Source organism: Falco biarmicus, chromosome 16 (assembly GCF_023638135.1).
Source record: "Falco biarmicus isolate bFalBia1 chromosome 16, bFalBia1.pri, whole genome shotgun sequence".
NCBI lineage: Eukaryota > Metazoa > Chordata > Aves > Falconiformes > Falconidae > Falco > Falco biarmicus.
Window position 1 is genome coordinate 9,657,332 of NC_079303.1, and position 23,673 is coordinate 9,681,004.

At 53.5% G+C, this 23,673-nt stretch overlaps 1 pseudogene; it reads left to right on the forward strand.

Annotated features, from left to right (window-relative positions):
• The window catches only part of LOC130159863 (hydrocephalus-inducing protein homolog), a 98,425-nt pseudogene that overhangs the window by 33,812 nt on the left and 40,940 nt on the right, over nucleotides 1-23,673 (forward strand).

Sequence of the window (23,673 nt, forward strand, 5' to 3'; positions counted from 1 at the left end):
AGATGATCTAAAGTTTAAATGTGAAATCAATTGCGGATTGATTGAAGGGCCGTTACCATTCTGCACCCTGGATGCCTCTGTGTTTTCATGATGTTTGTGGGCTTTTTAAAGTAAACTCATTACCTTCCCCGAGCCGCTTCCCCCTCTCCCTGCATCACCGCTCTGCCACTGCTGTGTTTCCTTTTGAATAAATAAACCCACAAGAAATGCACCAGGCAGGAAAACGGTTGTGTAATAGGAGATTCATCCTACTTAATCTGATTTCGTTAACAAGGCCTTTTCAGCTGAAGGCAGCTATTGTATTTTTGCTTCTTGTAACTGTGCTGCTGACTGTTGTCTGCCTCTGGTGACTTCGGTCCCATTTGGGGCTGTGCAGTCTGTGTGTGTCCTTTCTGTGCCCCCCCCACCCCCCGGCCGGAGTAATTGCTGGCGGTGGGCAATGCTCACTGCTGATGGGCACGGAGAAACATCTGCTGTGCCTGCAGGTGGTTTTCCTCCCTGTCTGTATGCAAATAGCGCTTGGTAAGCAGGGCATGGGAGGTGTCTCCTTCTGGCAGAGCTGGTGTCCGCTCCAGAGCAAGCTGCGGGCTGGTGTCCTGCCTCTGCAGCACATCCCCTGCCACCCAGTGTGGTTGTATCACTGGTTTTCCATTAGGGAAAGCAAGTGTCAGAGCTAAAGTGATGTCAGGCGTTGCGGGCAGTAATCAAAGGCAGCGAGGATGTGATGTCCCCATTTGTTAGGTAAGGCGAGACACGTTCCTGCTCGTTTCTAAGGAAGCGTCAGGTTTCCTGCAGTGGGGTGGGCTGAGTTGTCCTGTGCTCAGTCGTCCTGTGCTCAGTCTGGTTGCCCCGAAACAGGAGCTGCCTTAGGGATCCTGCCTAGGGAAGCTGCATCAGAGTGCTGTGCATCATGTTGTAGTGCCCAGTTTCGTCCTTCCTTGTTATTGAAGAGAAGCTACAGCAAGGAAAATCTGCTACTTTCATATATTGAAAACCAGGGGAATGTTCATGGAGTTAATGGGGAATTTTACAGGCTGAATTTTCAGGATAAATGGTCTGTCTGGATGCACGCTCGTCAGTGAGAAAGAGTTGGGGCTGGTTTGGGGGCAGGTGAGAGGGCTCCTCACAGTTAGAGGGAGACTTCTGCTCTTCAGCACCAACACCGCTGCCCATTGCCAAGGAAGCAAGCTCGGCCGTCGAGAGAAAAGGCAACTTCAGTCACAACTCGCTCCTCCCTGAGCTTCTCAGTTACCTGCCGTGCACATTGACAAGAGCTCAACTCCAAGCAGGGTTTTATCCTAACAGGAGAGTCGCAGCAGGAATCGCAGCGTAACTGGGGACTTAACTGGTATTTGTCTCACCTTTCCAGGCTTTCCTCACACCCTGTCGTGTCGCCTCACTAACACCTCCTTGGTGCCTGTGACTTTCAACCTTCGCATTCCTGGCGATGGCTCAGGACAGCGCAGCATCACCAGTTTTACTCAGATTTCAGACAACGCTTGCCTGTCCTGGAGGAAGGGAGCCCAACATCACGTCGAGCCAATGGAATTTACCATAATGCCTTGCAAAGGCACCATCTGCTCCCAAGGAGCCCTGGATATCCAGGTATGGGATGAGCCCGGCCATACGTGCTTCAACAGGTGGAGCTGCAGCGCTGCTGGCTTTGGGCATAACCGAGTAAGAGATGGGCTTTTGTTAGCTGGGGGACTCTGGGATGGAGCAGCGTTTTGTTTCCAGAGTCGTAAGCCAAGGATCACGTATCGTGTGGTCAAGCACAGAAGCCGTGCGTGTGTTTCTGAGCTGCTTAGAGCGATTTGTTTGATTTGAAGGGGGCCGAGGAAGGGCGAGGACGGAAGGTGGCTGTTGAAAAGAGAGATGCCATTGCCTAAAGCAGTTTGCTTTTCTTCCCGGTCTTATTTTTCCTCTCCTGTTGAGCAGGATGAGTTGCATTCACTGCAGCGGGGGCTGAGAAAGCTCCAGCAGCCATGAACAAACTGCACAGCTTTTGCTGGGCCACGTTTTGCCCTCAGCTTCCCAGTGTAAAGCTGAACTCGTTCTGGGAAAGTCAACAGATCTCCCCTGGGTTCCCGCTATTGTAGTTGAGATGAAAAATTGGTCCCTTAATACAGTGGTGAGTAGACCATGAGTTGTGCTTTGATTTAGCTTACACGTGCCCTGGTGTGCAAGGTGTATTTCACAGGTGGGGTTTGTCAGCAGAGTTTTGTTACTGGGAAAGGCAGTGGTCCACACGTGGAGCAGCAGCAGAAGCAAGGCAAAACACTCCCTTTCCTTAGCGTGGAAGGAGAAGGGCAGGACACCACACGTGCGTGGCTGATGGCTTCTGGGAGTGCTGAAGTATTTGACGCTGCTCTTCTCCTCTACCAGGTCACCCTGTGTTCCAACACGGTGAGGCAATACGAGCTGGCGCTGGTGCTGGACGTGGATGGTGTTGGCCAGGAGGTGTTGGCGCTGCCTCTCACAGCCAGGTACCGGCGCTTTCCTTGCAGCTGGCCACCTTTCCCCGCGTAGCCAGGCCCAGCACGCTGCCTGGCGTGTGGTGTGCTGGCTGCCGCCCCAAAGGAGAAATGGTGCTTCATGAGCTGGTTCTGCCCAGCTCGCTGTGAGCACAGCCGTGCTTTGCCAGCGGCCCTGTTGAGAAGCACCTGTGCTCCGTGCTCAGGGCCATGCCTTTCTTGCTCTGTTTTGAAGGCAACAGTGCTTATATTCCTTGTTGGCCTGTCGTCTGGGACTTGAGGAGTAACGAATCTGCAAAGGGCTGCCCTGCTTCTCCCTGCAAGCGGTGGGCTTGTGTTGGGTTGGCCCAAAATGCAACATTTGTTTGGAAGGCGGCGAGCAGCCTGCTGAAAGCTGGGGTCTGGCTCAGTTAATGAAGGCGTGTGCAAATGGGAAAGGGGCTTACGGCAGGACTGGTGGGGGGAAACTAAAGGGGAAACTCGTCCTTGGTGTGGCAGGTGAGCTCAGCTCTCTCTGGTTCTCTTGAGCATGAACGTTCCCAGACTTAAGCCAAAAGCTGCTCTTGCTGCAGCCACGCTCAATGGCGTTGCGCCGCAGCGGGTGCCAGTTTAATGACGAGAGGGACGCAGTTCGCTGGTGCTGTTCCCTCTCCCAGGCAGTCAGCCAGGCGGTGCCTGGGCTGCAATTTTGTAAAACGAGTGGGAATGGGAGAAGTCAGTGTGTGGGCTGGTGTGTGGAGGACCCAGGCAGCTGCAGGAGCTGGGAGAGGCTGGTCACCCACTGCGAGAGGCAGGCGGTGCCGGTGCCCTCCATCGCGGGGGCAAGCGGCTGAGGTTTCAGGCAGGGCGAGAGCGGTACGGGAGAGGAGGGAGTTGCTTTTACGGAGATGCTGGAGTCTTGTTTTTCTTGAGCTTTGGGGAGCGCTGGTCCTCAGCGGGAAGGCTCCCGCAGAGCTCGTGCCTTGCTGGGACTGTGGGAGGGTCCTTGCCGGCCTCCTGGGGCAAAGGAGGGGCAAAGCTTGATGAGAGAGCACTGGGGCAGGGCACTGGGCAGCCTCTGCCACGGGAGTCTGGGGCTGCCCCTCCTTTACAAGAGTCTGTTGATAAAAAAGAAGTTAGAGGTGATCGATTGCCGTAGAGGTAGGAAACGTCTATCTGGCAGAGACAAATGCCTTGTGTCTATTTCATGCTGTTTGGGGAGTGAACAACTTCTACATTCTCTGTGTCTCTAATTCCTTTTGGTCATCTCTTCACCCAGATGTGTGGTTCCTCCGCTGCACGTGCTCAGCCCTGTTCTGAGATTCGGACGGTGCTTTCTGAAATTCCCTTACGAGCGGACACTGACCCTTGTGAATGACAGTGATCTTCCAGGCTGCTATGGAGTCCTTCCTCAGGTTTGGCATTGCGTTCGCCTCCTGCCCTCCAACGTCGTTAGGAAAAAAGGGGGTTTGGAGAAGACCTTGCTGTTTAGTGTTCAAACCTAAAGTTTTGCAGAGAACGGGAAGCTACCTGAATATGAACTTCAGGAGCGGTTTGAACTCTTTAGGAAGCAGTTTTGGTTCTAGTCTTTGGGGTGCTTTCATGCAGGAGAACTTTGAGGGTTGTGAAAAGCAGCTGCAAGGAGGCCGCCAGCACCGGAGTGGGTGTTTGTGGGTGCAGCAGCTTTTGGACCCTGTGAGGATGCTACTTAGCCCCATATAAATCTTGCACCTTGCGTTGCGCTTCTCTGCTTTCTCCTAGGGATTTTTAAAAATGCGGGTGAATTTCCATTGTAGTAGATGTTAAGGAGCTTGAAGTTTCCTCAGATTCTGAGGTTCTGTCAAATTCTGACAATTGTCTTCTTTGATTCTGTCCCTTATAGGAGCACAAGGAGGATGCTGCTGTGTGGTACTCCAGCCCTGTGCCGTGTGGGATTATCCAGCCTCACAGCTCGGTGGAGATCCCGTTTACGCTGGAAGCCCAGGCGATGGGAAGGCAGGACACTATTGCTAGTGTCTCAGTGTTTGGGAATGAAAGATCCCCGCTGGTGAGTGCTAGGCGAGATGCGTGCCTTTGTGTGACTCATCTTGGTGGGGCATAAAGTGTGCTGGGGTTCTGCCAGGGAAAAGGAGAAGGTCATAATATGTGGCTGGTGTGGACAAGGAAAGAAGGGGTTCGTGGCATAAGTAACAGCTAATGCCTAGAGAAGGGTGGTGTCCTCGTAGGCGTCTGAGATGGTGTTTAATTATGGGCGTGTGAAGCGGGATAACAAGCCCAGCCTGAAACCCAGAACAATTCCTGGGTCTCTCGCTCTCCTGCATCATTAGATGAGCAGCAACTGCTGCTTCATTAGAACTTTTGTTCAGGAGCACACAGGGACATTGCTGCATGCCGCTAAAGCAAGGGCGGTGTAGGAGGCCGTGCTGAAATGATGATTTCTGTAAAGCTGGATTTAAGCTTTCATGAAAGTCAGGTCCATCCCGCCTGAGAAATATCCATCATATCTCTTTGCCAAAAGCCCCATCCAAAGATGCATGAGACTCCACGCTGCTTGCATCTGGAGCACAGACTGGTTTGGTTTTTTTTTTTCCCTACCAAGCTTGGAAAGGGGTGAGGCGAAGCATTCCTGGACTAAAGCCTCCTACAAGACATTGGCATTCAGGCATGTACAGCAGCAACAACAAAGTGTAGGCAAGAGAATGTTGTATGTGGTGTCCTGGCTTCCACTGGCTGAAACAGAGAACAAATTTAGTTAATAATTTAATTTTAGAACCTTTTTAATTTAAAAGGAGATTAACTTTTGAAGCAGCTGTTTTAAAATGTCTTGTCCTCTCTCTGAGCACAGAAGGGGATATCAGAGGATTCCTGAGAACCTGAAGCTTTCTGTAACGGAAAGGAAGGCTGACATTTTGAAAGCAAATGCAGGGCTATAAACTTTTTATAAAATGAATTGAAACGATGATGCCAAATCCCCTGGATGCCACTGATCATCTCAACCCCGGCTGCTGGGGATGTGCATGTAAACCAGTCAACAGCAAGGCCAGGCAATGCAGGCTTTGCAGGGAAGTCTCACGTTTGACAAAACAGTTGCTCGCAGATAGAAGGCATGCTTCCCTGGAAGAGGAGGGTTTCACCCCACTGGAATAGCCAGTTGTTTAAATGCCACCTGGTTTTTGAGCTGCAGGTCCCTTGAAAAGCTTTTACCCTTGGGCTAACAATTTATAAATTGAAAGTTGACCTTACCTTAATCTTTTCTATTTGGCCGTGAACGTGTCGATGTTTTGCCCAAAGGGCGAGCATTTCAGCTGGAGAATCGTAGCTGTCCCTAAAGAAAGGACTAGATGCATTGCGTTTTCTATAGGTCTGTCTTCTGGTTGCAGTGCAGTTCCAGTAGTTCCCTGGTAGCTGACGCACCCAAAGCTTTCTGGGCTGGCAGAAGAGCTGGCTGTCTTGTTACATGTCCTGCGCTGGTGGCAGATCCTACCCGTACGGCTGCAAGTCTGACCTTGGGAATCGCTGCAGCGTGTTCCAATAGAACTTCAAAGCTCGTTCTTGCCTTCGGCTGGGGTGCCCAGTGTCGATGCCTGGTCTTTACCGCCATTTCAGGCGGAACGTGGTACAGATCTTTCATCCAGGTTGTGCAGAGTCCCTCCACAGCTCTGTTGTCGGGTATTTTGTTTGCAGGTGACCGCGTGCCAGCTTCAGTCTGGTGTGTGTCATCTGCATGAAGGAGCTGGTAAATCCCAGCCCTGGCGTTACTGGTGGCAAGGCAGCCTCGTGTGCCGCGGGCAGGGGGGTTGGCAGCTGACCGCTGTCAGAATAAGCGGGCACTCGAGCACAGCTGTCCGCCAGGGTCAGATGCTCTTCGTTCCTAAGTGATCAAATGTGACATGACCTACCTGTTGACAAAGCCAGAGGTGCTGGGGGGTGGGGTGGGGTGGGGCGGTGGCTGGTGGCTGTTTCTGTAGCTGTGGCAATATTGCTGATGGCAGAGCTGCCATCTCTTCTTGCTGCCTTTCCCTGTGCCATGTTGCCTGTAACGCTGTTGCATGGCATTTTTCTTGTCCCTTTTAAGAACCCTGTAGACGAAGGGGTTGGGGTTTTTGAAGCCCTCTCCTTGGTGGTGAGGATGCGTCGTGTTAGTACACAGGCTGACAGAAGCCAGCTTGCCTGGGCATCCTCCAGATGTTGTTCTGCTCATTCCCAAAGAGCTCTGCCCTGCCTTTGCTGCTGCTGTCCTGCTGTCACCAGGAAGCTGAGCTGGCTGGCGAGGCGCAGCTCTTCCCTGCAGCTCCTCCTTCCTGGGAGCTTTGGGCAGCATCGCCCAGACATGCATCGTCGTGCGTGGCTTCAGTTCCTTATTTTTGAGGCCCCAGCCTTGGTAGGTGATTTTTTTTGGTGCTTAGTTGCATGCATCAGTGGCCTGTCAAGGGATGAGCATTTCTGGATGCTGCTGCTTCTGGCTGAGTTGGGCTGGTGATTCTGACAGCTGTCAATGCCACTTCCTTGAGCCAGACATCATTTAAGGTTGTACACGGTGGAGGCTGGTTTCTTTTTCGGTTAAATCGTACTCTGTGCCCTCCAGTGAATCATACAGCATCTGGTCAGCATTGGGAGTTTTATGCATTCAGATCCTGTTGAAGTGTTGAGGTGTTTGGAACCAGTAAAATCCACAGCAAGACTGGACAAATTCTCCTTGTTTTTAATGATGTGGGAAGGTGGTTTAGCAAAGGGATCCGTGTTCCTCCTCCAGTAGTCTGTGCCAGTTCTGCAAGGAGAAAGCTTTTTGGGTCTGACTGTCAAGAGGAAAAACACGGCTTGAATGATGTAATGAATAATTAATGCCTGTTATTCATGTCATACCGGCAATGCACCTAGGCACACATCAGATGTGTGCAGTAACTTGCACGATCTCTGCTCTGAAGAGCCTGCTTCGCTTCTGGCTTGTGCTGGTTTTCAGAGGTGCATTTTTGGGAATGTCAGAGAAGTAACTGTCCAAGTGTCACTGTGCAGCAGCAGCGGTCAGGGAGGTTTGGGGCTCGGCTGAGCAGCAGAAGGAGCGGGAGCAGGCACAAGGCAGAGAAAGGAGAGCTAACTGTGGAGGAGGTCTGGAAAGGAGAGCGTGGGACCCAGGGTTTCTCTGTCCCCTGAGAACGGGAGCTTGTGGCTTTCAGATGGGATCGCTCCCGAGCCTGCACTTGCCCCAGGCCTTCTGTTTCAGCCTTGCAACACTGAAAACTTCCAACAGCCGTACTTATCGCCCCGTCGAGGAGGAACCTTAGAGCTGTCTCATATTTTTTAACTTCCCCTGCTTTTCTTTTTTCTTTCCTACCTGCTTCCTGGAGCAGAATGTGTCTTTAGTGAGCATTGGAGAAGAACCGGTTGTCTATGTGCATCCGAGGGAGATAAATTTTGGCAGTATTCAAGTTCTACAAGATGCGTCCAAAAGTCTCCACCTCTCCAATCAGGCTGTCATCCCTGCATCCTTCTGTGTAGAGATGGTAAGTATCTGTGGGGCTGTTTCCCAATGAAAATTGACTGGTCTGTAGCAGCCTGTGGCTTGATTTTTACATGCACCGTTTCCATATTGCTGTCTCGGAGAGAAAGCAAGGCATTCCGTCCCAACGCAGCGAGAGAAGCCTGGCTCTGGGGGCAGTTTTAGCTGGGGCACCCCTCAGTAAAGTAGACAGCTTGCATAGACGCTTGTGCAGAAAGGAGTCTGGATCATCTTTACAAGTTTTCCCTTTGTTTTCTGGAGGGTATTTAACGGAGAGTCGTGTCTTTGGAACTCTGAGATCAAGAGGCCCCTGTGGCCCTTTGCTCCTGGAAGGGCATGGATTTCCCGACACTTTCCCCATTAGGTCTGCGTTTGCTTTGTGTCAGACTGCTGTTTGTGACAGTCTGGGGTGTGAAGTTTGTCCTCAGCCTGCTTGTGGTGAGGTGAGTTTCACACCTGCTGGGGGCCCAACCAGCTGTGGTGTTGCACAAACATGTAACGGTAAGGGTTGTGTAGCTACAGGGTCTGTGGGCTCCGTCGCGTTGCAGAGCATCTCCGGGGGCCAGCCGCAGGGAAAGGCCGTTGAACTGATGGAGGCCGCAGCTGACAAGCTGCGTGGCAGGTGGCAGGAGGCGGTTGGGTTGCTGCCCTGGCGGGGGGGGCAGGGCTGGTGCAGCCAGGGAGGGCTCTGTGCGGAGGCTGGGTGGGATGTGCCGCTCACTGGAGGTGGGATCTGTGAGGGGCTTAAAAACAGGGTTGGGGGGAGGTTTGTTCTGCTCCATGCTAGGTGGGCTGGATTTGTGGAGCTGGTTCACCCAGGCCTGGCTCTGTGGGCTTGGTTGGGTCTGCGGGTAAAGCATCAGGCAGCGTGCGAGAGGCCAGGCTCAGCCTCCTGGGCCAAGGAGGAGGGGGACGAATTTCCTCCTTGCTGCTTTTCCAGCTGTTTGGGGGACAAAGGTAACCTCCAAGTGGGGGAGGGATTCCCAGGGCAGCTTTCTCTGAATCCACCATGAAAACCCACTTTCCATCTGTGGCGAGAGCAAGCCACCAGGGATGGCTGGTACTGGTGTTGAAATGATGGGTTTGCATGCCTGTCGCAGGCAGTGACCCGCAGAGCTGTTCGGGTCCTGCTGCCCCGGTGCAATGCCTCCCTCCTCCCCGGGCAGCTCGCGGTGTAGCCGGGGGGCTTGCAGGGTACATCTGCCCCTCCGTTGCCTCAGGGCCCTAACCCATGGGACTGGGCAATAAAGCCTGTCGTGCTTCACCGCCATCTCTGCCAGTCCTGGGGCTGATCAGTCACTAGAGCAGTAATACGAGGCGGCTCAGGGACGGTTTCTTTGCCTGCAATAAAGACGGGCTCTGCTTGAGCCGTGGCTTGGACCAGATGATCTCCAGAGGTCTCGCCAGCCCCAGCCGCTCTGTGACTCTGTGTGTGTGATGATCCCCCCTGCTGACTCCACGGGGCCGAGTTCCCCCATGGTGAGCATCTCTGCTTTTCAGGGCAGCTGCTGCTCTCATGGAGACGTGCCAGGAGGCAGGTCCTGGGAACCTGCTCCATCAGCCGCTTCACCAAGGGCTCTTCAGACAGACTCCGGGCACGGTGCTGCTGAGGCTGCCTGATGGGAGCAGCGCGGGCGTGGGCGAGATGTGCCCGAGCTGCGCCCTGGCCCTCAGCAGCTGCCTGCTCTGCTGCTCTTTTGCTGCCCCAGTTGAAGTTTTGCCCTTGGCTGCCTTACGCTGCCTGGCAGCTCCTTGACGGGAAGCAGAGGGGACTGAATAATTGTGGAGATAAAGCCTGGGATGCAGTCGGGCGTCAGGGTGACGCGCACGTGTCCACCTGAGAGCGGAGCAGGCTGGGCTGTGCCTTAGCCCAGCTGATGGGTGACACGGGCATCCTTCATTCCCCCGTGTCCCTGAACCCAAGCCTTGTGTCCTGTAAAGCGCCAAAGCCACTGCTTTGATTCCTGCTTGGAGGTTGCTGCAGGGGGGTGAGCCGTGATTTCCCTGTCTCCCATTTGTTGGCCAATCTGCAAACGGTGGCTGTGAGGCTCAGAGATCATGGTCTCCACTTGAAAGAGCAAGTTATTGACTGAAATTTTCACAGGAGCGTTGCATCGGGAATGTTATGCGCACTGACCGGCAGCTTGACGAACTGAATGAGGTTAATTTGAGGGGCAGCAACAGGGCAAACGAAAGGCTGGTGTCTTGTTTGAAACAGAAAAGGAAGATGCTGTAATGCAGATGGCCGTGCTGCCACCCCGATGGTACTCTTAACCGTCGAGTGATAATTGCTCTTCCTGTTAAGGCAAGCTTGCTGCTCGCTTTGGGGGAGACAAGATCATTACCTGAGCAAGCCAGGATGATTTGTGGTGAACTTCACTTTGGGACAGTGACTTCAGGAATTACTTGCAGTTCCCCTCAGGCACCAGCTTCCCTGTACCCCTCTCCTCTCTGCTGGGTGAGTTGTGTCTGTTCTGTTCTCAGTTGCAGGGAGCAGCAGGGAGCATCTCTGCCACCAGAAGAAAATAAATAAACCCCCGCCAAATCTGTGTGTTGAGATGGGGCTTTTTGGGTGGGAAGAGGGTTGTAGGGACTGCATACCTGCGTCCTCGGTTGGCTTATCCCTGCTTGCCAGGGTGTCTGCAGATCTGCGACCCTTGGGACCAGTGTGTCATCCTGTGCTCACCCAGTGAATCCTGTGTCTGTCGGGTGTGCTTTTCCCTGTCAGATTGCTTTCCCAGCTGCCAGGCAGCCCAGCCTGCTAGGGAATCCTCTGGATCCAGCGAGGGGGGGATTTGTGTCTGTCTTGGGTAAAAAAAGACTGGAGCAATGGGTCAACATGAAGGAGCTGTTGCAGCTTAGCTGGGGGCTGATGTAACCTGCTGATAAAAGTGGCTGTTTCTCCTCCTTGCTCCGCTGTCATCTTCTTTTCCTGCCTCCCTAAGTGCCTGATTTTTGCCATATTGACAAGTGCCAAAGGCTTGTTATGGATTGATGGAAGTGTTTGCTCTCCCTGCAGAAAGGAAAAAGCATCGTTCTTAGATCATTTCCTACTTGTTCTTTGTCATGCTGTCTTCTCAGGGATCTTTTGTGTGACTGCTAAGGTTGACATCTCTTGGCATCACAGAAGGCAGCTGCGTATCACGTCTCTGTGATCAGGAAAGAAAAGACAGGCCTAGGGTGTAATTTTTCTTAATCAGTGGCAGCTTTCTTCTGCCTGCATAACCCCCGTGCTGGGTCTGTTATGTGCTACCGCAGGGTGGCAAATGGTTTCCCAGTGCCTTGTAACGAGGAGGAGACAGAAAAGCTTCCTTGGGGTTTCCTCTTCTCATGACAGTCGTAATGCGGGGTCCTGTCTCCTTCAGCCTGAGCCCTGAGCTCCCGGATCCAGAGCCCTGTGCTCCAGGTGAAGCTTGCTGCTGCCTGGTTTCCAGCAGTGCTTGTACAGCCAGCTGGGTTGTCTTCAGGAGGGTGCCTGGTGGCTCAGTGCAGATCCCCGTCTGCGTTCCCGGGGATGAGCTGCTGCCACATTCAACTGGAGCTGACCTTGCAGCATAGACCAAGATTTCGTTGGTTGGTTGGTTTTTTTTTTAAAAAAAAAAAAAAAAAAGAAGCTGTACCTGGTTATCTTGTCACTGGGATTCGCTGTGGATAACTCCATGGATTTTTCAGGCAGCGTATAAAGGCTCTTGGTCAGGTGCGGTGTAAGCAAGGGCAGAACACGCAGTTCCCATACTCTCTGCTCCCCTGTAGTGCAGGATTTGTTTCATTTACTAATTTCATTGCTTATTCCCTCAAGCTTTTGATGACATTGCTTTTATTAATGAAATGGCCATATGGAAAGACCGCAAAACACAGAGATAAACTTCCAAACAGTGCTGATGCTGCTTTAGTGACTCTGTTTCTGGGTCTGGCTGACGGGCGATTCTGTTGCTCTCTGAGCAAACCGTGCAGGTTGCGGGCAGTGAAGGCTTTGAAGAGCACATCAGCATTGTCTGCAGTTCTCCCCAGCTACTCTCGCTGAAGTCGGAGCAGACTTCAATCAGCAAGAGGATGGTTTTCAAATCTACTGTAAATCACTCCCCCTGCCCCCAAAGCAGCTGAATAATTGGCCAGCCTGTCAGTGTTTGCTCATAGTGAGACAGAGGCAGACAGTGCTGCGCCCTTCTCATGATATCTGCAGTGCTGTTTAGAAATTAGGGTTAAATTAACTTTCCAGGGTACGGGCAGCACTAGCCCTGCATATGTGGCCTCTTCCAAGGTGAGCAGAAGTTTTGAAGATGGATAGGCTTAACTCTTTCCTGAGCTGTCCCACCAGAGCCTCATGGTGCTCCAAAAGCTCACCTTTAGAGTGAAACCCTTGGTTTGGCTTTAAAGGCTGTGTTTTGCTTATACACAGCGGTACCAGTTTGTGCATTTCCACCCAGTTTGGTTTTGCCGGAGCCCTTTGTTGTAGCTGACAGGGCCTGGAAACACACAGCATCAGTCGTGAACAGGGCTCGTGGCCAGGAGCGTCCAGTCTCATGCTGGTGAGGGGTTGTACCAAAAGCTGAGGAAGGTAGAAGGCTGTTTCCCTCCCAGTGTCACTCAGGCTTAGGTCTGGGGCACGTGGGCCTTAAAAGGGGGAGCAAAGGTTTGGAGGAGACCTTGGAAAAGGTGCCTGAAACCTGGCCTCAGGGAAGAGTTTGGATTTTATGGCATCCGGTATCTTCTATGGGTTCATGGTCTTTCAAAATTGCTGTGTTTCAGTAATGGAAGAAATTGTTACTCTGCTCATCTAGGAGAAGGGAACTTGTCGCATTGTGCTGCACCCGCTGGCCAACAGGGTTCAAGAAGGGTAGAAGTCTTCAAGGCAGTTACGCTGCTACAGGCCAGAGTGACTCAGCTGAGCTCTCTTCCCAAGGGAAAAGCCGGAGGATTTTGGTTGTTCAATCCTGTGCTTGGCAGCAGCTGGCCAAGCCGTGTCCATGTCCTGGCTGGAGAGCCCCAATGTGCAGAGTGGTGGCACTGGTCTCCCCAGCCCAGCGGGGAGGGCAGATGGGACCTGGAGGGCTGAGCAATGGCCAGGGGACACAAATGGAGACAAGCTTTGCTGGCTCACTCAGCAGCTGCTGTTAGCTGAAGCAAGTGTGACAAATTGGGCTCCGTTGTCGGTGGCAGTGAGTGCCACACTTTAATTCTTTTTTCTTTTCTTTTTTTTTTTTCCACTGGCTTTAGAAGCTCTGCCTCGATTTCACAAAACTTCTCCTTGCTGGTGCTCTGGGGCAGAGGCTCAACCAAAGCGGTCCCCCTGCTTTTGCCGAGGAGATGCTGGTGCCGAGGTGCCAGGAGGAGGCTGGTGGCTGGTGGGAGCATCCGGCCAGCCTTGTGCTCTGATCCCCACCCTGTGGGCCTTAGGGTGCTTCTGGGCTCTTTCTGCCACTGGCAGTTTGTGCGGGTGAGGAGTCACTCTGCTATGAAGAGCACAGGCTCCCGCCCCTTAGGACAGCTAAAGCCCCTGGGACAAGGCTCCGTGCGCAGCTGATGTGGTGGGGGGTTATTTCCCCTTCGTGCGTGACCCCCACTGGGGGCGGTGGATCCGGCTGACGAGGTGTGAGCGCTCTCTCGCCAGAGCTATGGCTTGGTAAAGTACAGCTGCATTTTTCGTGTTGAGTTCCGCTGCTTCTTCCACTCGTGCAAGGCTGGAATGACCAGATGGCTTCAATTAACGGGCTCAAAGTAACTTGCAGAGGGCAGCGTGGTGGGTCCTCGGCCATCCCTTGGGGCAGCCATCCAGCCGTCCATCTCTGATGCGCGCTGATGCCCGCTAGAAGCAAACGTTGGCAGCTCTTATTCCCAATGAAATCTGTCCCAGGAGAAGCTAACGATCTCAGCGCTGAGCTTCTCGAAGCGGTTGATGCCAGCCCTTGCCTGGCACTCTGACTCTGGCGTCCAGTGGTGCAGGCTCCTGCAGGGACAGAAATAGCTGCTGTCTTTGTCTGCCCAGCACGTGCAGCTATTGCATCGTGTCCTGGAGCATTCACGCCTAAGCAAGGAGCAGGGATCTTGTCAGAAGTTAGATTTTTGCCTTCAGAGCAGGGGGATGGATGCTTTTAGCGTGTTCCCAAGGGATTTCTTGTCTCTGGGACACAACCTGGACCGGTGTAGGCAGAAGCTGACCTAAAAACCTGAGCGGAGCTGGTCCGGCAGAGCCTTTTGGTCCTGGCAGGTCTCCTGTTCAGCGGTGCACTGTGCTGCCCCTGGGACCCACACCAGATGCTAACGGAAAGGATGAGGATGCGATGCAAATCGTGCTCCTCCGGAGTGGGCTGTTGGCCTGGCAGGGCACGGTGGGTCTGCGCTGGGTCACCCTGGGACACTGCGAGTCTGGCTCCATCGAGACAGCCTGTCATTGTTCCTCAGTAATAGTTCCTTGGGTACAACTTACTGCGCGGCTTGTTGCCAAGCTGTGATAAATGAGCTTTGTCAGATAGCAGACTTGCAGATTCACCTCTGGAGCAGAGCTATCGGGTCTCCTTTTCAAGCAAGCTGCTCGGTGTCAGCGTGAATCGGAGGAGAAGTTGTACATTAACGTCAGTGAAAACCTAACGCCCACTGGCTCGGTGTGAATGAGCTGGCTGGGTAGCCCTTGGCTGGCGGCAGCGCAGCCGATGCCTCCGGGGCCGGCGAGCAGCTGCAGGGACCACAGGGGAGGGTTGGTGGGAATCCTCCGTGGTCAGTGAGGCCCCAGTGTTTACCCTGTGGCAGCCACCTGCCTCCATCCCAGTCTCGTCTTGCTTTTTTAAAAATTTTTTTCAAGACTCTTTTTTTGAAGCCCTAGAGGACAAATTAAATGGAGCTGAGTGTATAAATGTTGCTGGTGCCTGGAATCGTTTTGATGCCTTTGGCACGCTCCGTTATGGGATGCAGGCATGCAGCCCTGACCTGCTCTACGTGGAGGGCACAGCCAGCCTAAGGAGTTAGCGTAGCGGGAGCACCTACGCTTGCTGCTGGGACCCTGAATGCTCAGCAAGTTACCGCTTCCCTGGCCTCCAGCTAGCCTTCACCTTGTCAGCAGAGGTCATTTTGGGGTGTTATTTTAAATGTTTCTGTGACTTCAAAGTGCTGCTTGGTTTTCTGCTGCTCTTCTCCCTTGGGCTGGCTGGTGTCCTGTTAGAGCTCAGAGCTGCCAGCCCGCCGGACAGAAACTCGAGCTAACTTCACCTGGATCGAGCACTTGCTTTTATCATGTCAGGCCTCTGAGCACACCGTTGTTTTCTATTTAAAGGAAAAAAAAAAAAAAAAGAAAAGGAAAGTAACCCTCTCCTCGACAATACTGTAGAGTTTTGGATGAGTGGTGCCTGTCATCCCAAACACAGCGCTGAACTGTGATGCATGTAGCACTGATGCTGTGACGGACACTTGAAAGCCACGTGTCTGCATCCCAGTGCATTTCCTGCTGGCCCGGGAGCACTGCGTGCATTTCTCTTCTGCGAGCTTGCTCCTTGTGAATGTGGCTTTAGGTGGGCTGGAGGGGTCCAGCGCCTCTGTTGCCCCATCCGTAGAGGGAGGCCCGTGAGGACCCAGAGGAAAAGAGTGCTTGGGAAGCCCAGGCCATGCCCACAGGGCACATGTCTTGTGGTTTTCTTTCTGCTTCTTGTTTCGCTGCCCTGCTATAAACACTTAGAGCTGACTTTGCCAAAGCAGAGGGCCTTGGGGCACCTCACTGCAGGTGATGATTCATGGGAACAGAGGGCTGCAGCCCTTGAGGGGCTGTTGAGAAGCCTGACTCTTGGGAAAGAAGACTTTGGGGTTTCATCAACCGCTTTTGCAAAGTTATTCTTTGGGGTCTCAGCAGTATCCCCCAGCCGTGTGGCTGCGGCGGGGGGACTGGAGCAGTCCTGGCTTCCTCTGGCCTGGAGCCTTTATGGCAGAGCTGGCCACCGTTGTCGGGAAGCCAGGAGATATCAAGTGGCTTCCCTGGGTGTGCCCTCCAAGAGGGAGGCTGGAGGGACAGTAGCATTCTCCTGAGGGTGAGCATCCCTTGGGTCAGACAAAGCTGGGTTAACAAAGTGAGTCTGTTAAGGGAGGGTAAAACAGAGGTTGTATGAGCTCCTGCACGGGTGCTGTTTCCAGGCACTGTAGCTCAGAGTTGGGGAAACGAAGCCTTCATGGTTTTTACCCTCATGTCTTTAATCCTTTTCTGCATCCCGCAGGAGACCAGGGTCCATGGTTTCCATCCTAAGTTACTGTTTGGCTCATCTTACAGGCTGGCAAACGCTCGCGCTGGAGGATTGAACCCAGTAAAGGAGTGATCCCCCCCGAGAGCGAGGTGTCTGTGGCCATCATAGCAAACTTGGACGACACCGAGAGATTTGAGGATGAGGTGAAGGTGTCCATAGAGAACAGCCACACCTACGTCATCCCCGTCCAGGCTGTCGGCACGGGCACAACGATTGTCACCGACAAACCCATTGCTCCGGAGCTCAACTTGGGCCTCCGCTTCAGGTAGGGATCTCTCGGCTCCCACTTCCCACGTGGGCTCGGCAAGGAGTTTTGCTGTAGTCCTTCAGGCTAGTTGTTCTTCAGTGCTCGAGGTCCTGGCTCTGCTTCACCGAAGCCACAGGAACTCCTTTAGGAATGTTCTATGGCCATTTCAAAGTCGTTAGATACCCTCAGAAGCTACCAAAATGGAAACCAGTTGCTAGGTTGTCCCTGACTTGTCTTTAGTTGGAATATGTTTATTTCCATACTTTATCAAAGAATGAGCTGGAGGAAAACAGCAGGTCCCAGAAGCCTCCTGCTGGAAAATGCTACATTACAAGTATAAACATATTTCTGTTTGCAATAACGTTGCTTACCTTTCCAGTCGCTATGGTCTATTCTCTCGCAAGAGTGGAAAACCTTGGTGGTAGCTTGTTAGCAACTCCTCGACTGAATTAATGGTGCTGGTTTATTTCCCTTCTGCCTGGGAGTCCTGCAGGAGCTGCCGAGTTTCTTTGCCCTGTATCATCCATCAGTTTGCTCGTCTTCCCCGGTTCCCCGGCTGGGCCGCTCTTTAGAGGCGCTTGCTCTTCCCTCGTTTCCCCCGCCCGCTTTCCTTGCGGTCTGCCAGCACTGCGGCGGCGGCAGCCCGAGGCAGAAGCGAGCGAGGGTGCCTGCAGGAGCAGCTCTGAGCGGGAGAGGAGGAGAGGTTGGCTGAGGTTGGGTGGGATAAATTGCGTGTGCTGCCTGAAAGAGCTTAGCTCGGGAGGGGGCATTCGCGGATCCTAGTGCGTGTGTCTGAAACTGGCTACATTCTTATAAATGGGAGAGAAAATAAGCCTTTTCAAAGCGCTGTTGCTGTCGGAGTCCTCTTGAGACGAGAATAATACTCTTCTCCAAGTGCCTGTTCCTTTTGCTGGCTGCAAAGAGGCTCCACAGTGCTCTGATACCTAAATTTTGGGCTAGAAAGAGGAGGTTGATGCTGCCTTAAGCATTTAGGCTAGATTAGTGGGGTGGGGTGGGGTGTTGGGGTGTGTTAAATGTGCACCCACAAGCCCCCCAGGTAAGCAGGGACATTACAGGGAGATTGGCACTTGGCCAGCGTGCCCTGTGCTCTGTGCAGCCACAGATGGGCTGCACTGCGGAGGGGAGAGTGTGGGTGGGATTGCTGTCGTCGTCCTCTGCCCCCCTTCGTGTCTTTGCCCGCAAGCTAGTTGGGAGCCGCCGTTGGCAGCGGGTGCAGAGCTGCCACCAGGTGAGCTGGGGGGACCCAGGTGACATCCCAGATGAGGTGGGCTTTCCCAGAGCCACAAATCAGGCATCTACCCAGAGCTTCCCCTAGCCTTCATCTGCCGCTGTCCACAACAGAAAACCGGTTCATACTAAGCCTTGTACACATCATTTGTGAAGTGTGTTTCAAAGACTCGTTTGTTCTAATCTGTCACTTCTGTGTTGGTGTTTAGCTGCTTGTGGCAGACGTGCGTTTTGCAAGCCACGTGTTCTGTACCTTTCAAAAACCCAATAACTGTTGTAGGAACAATTCTGTTCCTGGTGGTGCTCAGATTTATAGAGGGTAGAATAATTATTCCACGCTGGCCTGCAGTTAGTGTTTCTTTACATAATGGAACCAATTTCCATGGAATATTCGTTTTGGTTTATATCTAGCTGTAGTGGTCAATCTCTTGTTGTCACTCCATTCCCTCAGCTGGTAGACCGGGTCTTGTTGCTGTGTTTGTCTTGGGCGAAGCTTATGCTGATCCTGCGTTCTCACAGTGCGTTTACCTTCCGAAGACACAAAACCATCTGCCCTGTTCAGCTGATGCGTTGGGGGCAGGGAGAGTTGGATGCTCCCTAAGAGATGGGGGAGTGAGGGGGGTAAGATGGGCCCCGACGGTGGGATAACTGGTGCCCAGATCTCCAGATGAGTCTCTGCACCCTGCCAGCTCCCCAGTAGCATCTTCAGAGGAAGCCACCTGAGGCAGCAGCTCCCCAGGGGCAGGTGAAATGGCAGCAGAGCTGTTCGTCCACCCACCTGCAGCCAGGGCAGACCAGCTTCGTGCCTGGTGCAGGGAGACCTGCAGGACGCACCTTGGGAAAACCCTCTGAGTGCTGAGCACCAAAGGGTGATGCTCTGCTCGCGAGTACCTGAGGTGATGGATCTTTGCGAAGCTTTTCCTTGCTGTACACAAACTGACGAGCTGCTGGATGCTGAACTTCGGGCCAGCCGAGGTCTGGCTTTGGCTGAAGCTTTGAGCTAGGTCAGCCTTTTCAGAGGTGGTTTTGTTGCTGGGCGTGTGGTCAGATAACGCCATCGGGGTGCTGAAGCTGGGTGACCGCTGGGAAATAGCAGCTCCCATAACGTTTTCCATCTCTGCTTGTCTTCTAGCTTTGATCGCTGCTGTTACCGTTTCAAGATGACAAACAGAGGACGACGCACCCACCAGCTGTATTGGTCAACAGAAGGCTTCCCCACGTTCAGCCATCGTGACCGTCTCCGTGCCATCAGTAACACCAAGGGCACAGATTCCTCCCAGAGCCCCAAACCTGCCTGCCCTGTGTTTAAGCTTCAACCGCTGAGGACAGAGCTGATGCCGGGCAAGACTGTGGAGATGGTGCTGGAAGGCTCCTCCAGCACTCCCCAGGTGAGGTGCCCCACGAGGGCTGCGCCCTCCCCACCAGGTCACCTCCGCTGGGGCTTCTTCCGACCCCTTGACATTTGCCTTGGGAAGAGGAGCAAGCGCTTTCCAGAAACTGTTTTAATGCCACAAGTTGCCATGGCAGCACCGGCTGCTTTCCTTGCTGGCCGCCATCAGTGTTTCCATAGCCACCATAAACCCAGCTCGCTGGTACCAAAATGCGGGCTGAAGGGAATGTTGCTGCTTCAGAAGCAGAGGGCAGGTTACAGGGTGTCGTGTGCTGAGGCAGAAAGGAAGGGCGGAGAAAATAAGTTACGCTTAGGCTAGGAGCAGAGGCTGTAAATAAATGAAAACATGTGAGGTCATAGATCTGGTGAAAAGAGTGAGTTAAAAAAACCCAAGCACCAAACCTGTGAAGAGAGGGAGAGTCTGAGAGCAGCATCATTTTTCCTCTGTAGACAAACATGGGCAGAGGCTTGTCTAGCGCTGAGTCCTGGAGGAGAAAAAACAGTGCGTGCCAGCCCTGATGGTCAGAGTGACGTTCATCCACGTGGGAAAGTGTTCCCAGGGACCGTTATAATTGACAGCTTGACTTGTTGTCGGTATTTCCATACCAGCTCACCCCAGACTCTCAGCCAGCCTTGGTGTCCCAAGGGCAGCCGGGTCTGGCAGCACCCTTGGGTGGCAGCTCAGCAGGGTCACGGGGTGTTCTCCCCCCCCGGGCCCTTCTTTCCAGGCCAGGGGAAATCCAACTCTGCAGAGGAGCTGCCAGCTAACCCTGGTGTACATTCCTTGGCTCTGGGACCGCTGGGCCCAGGTGTTTAAGCAAATGTGGAATGAATCTTCATGAAGCTCCTGCTGTTCCTAATGATCTGAAAGGTGCTTGCAAGGGTTGCCTCAGTGGCAGCTTGCAGAAGGCTTGATTGCTCGCCTAGCTGAGTGCCCTCATAAATAGGATGCAGCATAACAAGAGGAGGGGGCTATTGAGGAGAGCAGTGGCTGTAAGTTGCGGCAGGAATAGGGTCCGTGGTTGGGTGGCTAGCAACTGCAGCGTGTTTTGTGGATGCCCTGCCAGCACCTGCTTGGGTGACGCGTGACTCTTGCATGCAGGTGGTGAAGGAGCGGCTGCTGTGTCACGCCGTGGTGGGGAGCAAGGCGGGGAAGGCACAGATAATGCAGATGGACGTCACGTGTGAGTTCGTTGATCCCGTTCTGCAAGTGTCTACCAGAGAAATCGCATTCCGGGTGGAGAAGGTAAGTCTCAGGATTGCATCCTGGCATTGAAGAGCGTGGCTGATGGCCGAAAGCCTGCAGGGTGTGTGTGCCTGTTAAACACGGGGGGGGGACGGGGATTGTTAAACCGCTTCCCCAGGTCCACGGGGCTTCGGCTATCGATTCGAGCCAGAGCAAGCTTTGGCCGTTACCACGAGATGGTTCTACCACAGAGATGGTGATTTTGCTGCCCTGGGGTCGGGGACAGTCACAGCTCTGCCCTTCTCGAGGTGGAGGCAGGATCGAGCTGCTGCGCCAAGGGCACAGGTGAGGCAGTGGGACCCGCGAGCGCAGCGTGGCCGTTGCACAGCTGCCTTGTGCGCTGGGGCTGCTGGGGGAAGAGCCGATCGCTGCAGCTGAGCGATGCTAAACCCCTCCTCACCCTTCCTGAGGTGCTTTGTGAAGTAAGTGAGGGTATTCTTAGTGATGAGATGGTTTTCTGACTTCAGCAAAGTAAAGCTGAGATTGCAGCTGCTGCGCTGAGGGGGGATCGTAGCCACTTGTAGAGAGACACGCATTTGTGTAGTCAAGATGAAGGGAGGTTTTTGAGGCTCCTCCAAGGCATGGGGATGTCTGAACGCCGATCCTGCAGGGAAGCTGAGGAAAAATGGAGCTTCCTGCCAATTCCTCAGGCTGGTGAAGGAAAACTGTCATCTTTTGTCTCTCTCTGCCTTCCCTGCTCTTGGCATGGATGCTCTTTGCGTTTCCCTCAGCCTCACCTCCTTCAAAGGACCTGCAGTCATCCCTCAGCTGCAGTGATGACAACACCGATGCAAAACAGGAGCCCTTTAGTCTCTGGGTCCTGACTCCTCCATCATCTTTCCCTCTCCAATGCGGTGTCTGAAACAGAGAAGATTGTCCATTATTTAGTTTCTGTATTTTCAGGCCTCTCCTCTGGTTCCCAGGCTTCCAGAGAAGCACAAAATCCTGTGAGCGGGCGGTTCACTTAATGAGAAGCTTTTCAGCTGTTCCTGATGTCTGCCTGTGTTCTGCTTGATGCCCCGTGCTCTGGTTTATCGAGTGCTATGACACTGCAGCTGTTGGATATCGATACATCCAGAACTAGTTTCCCAACCGCTGCCTAGTTGATGTGAACCCTGCAGGAAGGCCAGAGCGATGCATAAGCAGGAAGAAATAGCTTAGGCTGAGCTTGACTGTGAGGCTACAGACACTTTGTCACTGGAGCAGGGACAGCAGGACACACGTTGCAACCAGACCGTTGAGGTTTCTAGCTGGCTGTTTGTGCGTGTAAATGTTCCAAGCTAACCTTAGGCTACTGCAGGCTCTCTCCTCCAGGCCAAATCCTGCTTGCTTTTCTCTTCTGACTAGCCATCCCTGCTTTTATGAGGCTCCTGGAGCCACTAAGGCTGTACGAAATGACTGGGGGTGAAAATCGTCTTGTGCCATTCTGCCCAAGAGAGGGTAAACTGGAGACAAGCGCTCTGGGTTCACTTTCTGCTTTTGACCTTGGTCAAGCAGCTGCCTCCTCTCGAGGTGCTGTTCCCTCGTCTGTATGTGAGACTGTTTCCCGGCCCCCTGGGGGATGCTGTGGTTTCTAAACGTGAAAAGCACCTGACGTTCTGAAAGAAAAACCTTGTAGAAGGGTAGAAACTAATACAGACAGTGAATAAGAGATGTGTGCAATTTTGGGGTTGAAAACTCTGAAATGCGTCGGAAGGGAAGGGAGGTGCGTGGCCACTTCAGGTTGTTTTTTTCTTGTCTCCTCTTTCTGTAGCTACCCAGTGACGTCCTCAGCCTACAGCATAAGCCTCTTTCTTTAAAAAACATGTCCTCCCTGCCGCTGGGCGTCGTCCTGGCCTTAGACCAACCCTTCCGAGTCTGTGATGCGGCCCGGCAGCCCCCTCCCTGCAGATGTCCAGGTGAGCAGGACCTTCCCGCGGTGGGCTTTTGAGGAGGAGGGATGTGGCGGTGCGTTCCTGTTGGGAGGTCCTCTGGCAGGGTCTCCTGTAGAGTCAGCAGTAGCCTGGCCCCAACTCAATCAGATCTGAAGCGAGCTGCTGGAAGAAACAAAAATACCCGAGTTGGGAAGATACTTCGTGGCTCAAAGCCATGAGGAGAAGGGAGCAGGCACCTAGGGCTGGGCAAGCCATGGAGTAGAGGTATCTCCTGGGACTTGCAGCAGCCGTCCTCAGCCAACCTCAAGAGCAGCTTGCTCTCTGTGAGGGCAGCTCTGCCTTCGGGAAGGCTGAGGATGCTCCTCCCACTGTCGCCTGGCACCTGCCCTGTCGGTGGTGGAAGGCGCTGGACATGGGCTCTGCTGGACACGCGCTGGTGGAGGTGCGGGCACCGTTCCTGTGCCGCGCCGGTGACTGGCCCCTGCGAGGCTGAGGCTGCCGTGCCGGTGCACTTGTGCTGTGAGGATAAAGGAGTTTCTCTGGAGTCAGGGCAGCAGCCCTGGCTTGCCGGAGTGCTGGTTCGGCTGTGTGTTTAGCACAGAGCCTCTGTGGGTCCAGAATTCAGTAGGACAATATTTATTTCCCCCTGGTATCGATGCAAAGCGCAGAAACGTGAGCCTGCAATAGTCTGACGAGAGCGTGGTGCTTGCAGTCAGGCACTCGCTGTAAAGAACGTGCAGGGTGGGCTGAGAAGCCCACGCTGAGGTCATGCTTTAAGACATTGACGTGTTCCATGCTATCCAGCCTTGGACTTCATTACGCTGGTGTTTGATCTTTTTAATCTCCTTGCAGCCAATGAAGCTGGAGGTAGGGGAGGAACGTCATTTCTTCATCGGATTTAACCCTGCTCACGAGGAGCGTCTGAATAGCTGGGTGGCAGAGAAGGCTCTGAAGATACAGCTGCTCGAGCATCCTCACGAGGAGCAGGTCACTGTTCGGGGAGAAGTCTTCTTCCCAAATCTCCAGTTCCAGACCATGGCCGTGGACTTTGGGTGCATCTTGAATGACACTGAGGTGGAGCGTTACATTGAGATGACCAACTGCAGCCCGCTTCTCGTCCGGTACCACTGGTCATTCCTGACGGGCGGCCACGCGAGCCAGCTGAGGTATGTGCACCGTTGCCCTCTCCTTGAAGCTCCTCTTCCTAGTGTCCTGTCTGTACCTGGCAAAGACCCAGGCTGTTTGCCTGGGATCTGGCAAGCAGCTTTCAACTCTCCCTGGTGGGAATAACACCTGCCAGCCGTGGTCAGGCTAGATGCTCAGGGAAAAGGTGATCTCTGCCGGTTGGACGCTGCAGGGGAGAGCATGTTCTCCAGCCAAGCTGGGGCTGTATGACACTACTAACGCTTTTTGCTTAGCCCATACCCTGGAGTCCTGCTGTGCCTCTGGAGCTACAAAGCCACGCTTAGGCACGTGGACGGTAACATCACCGGTTT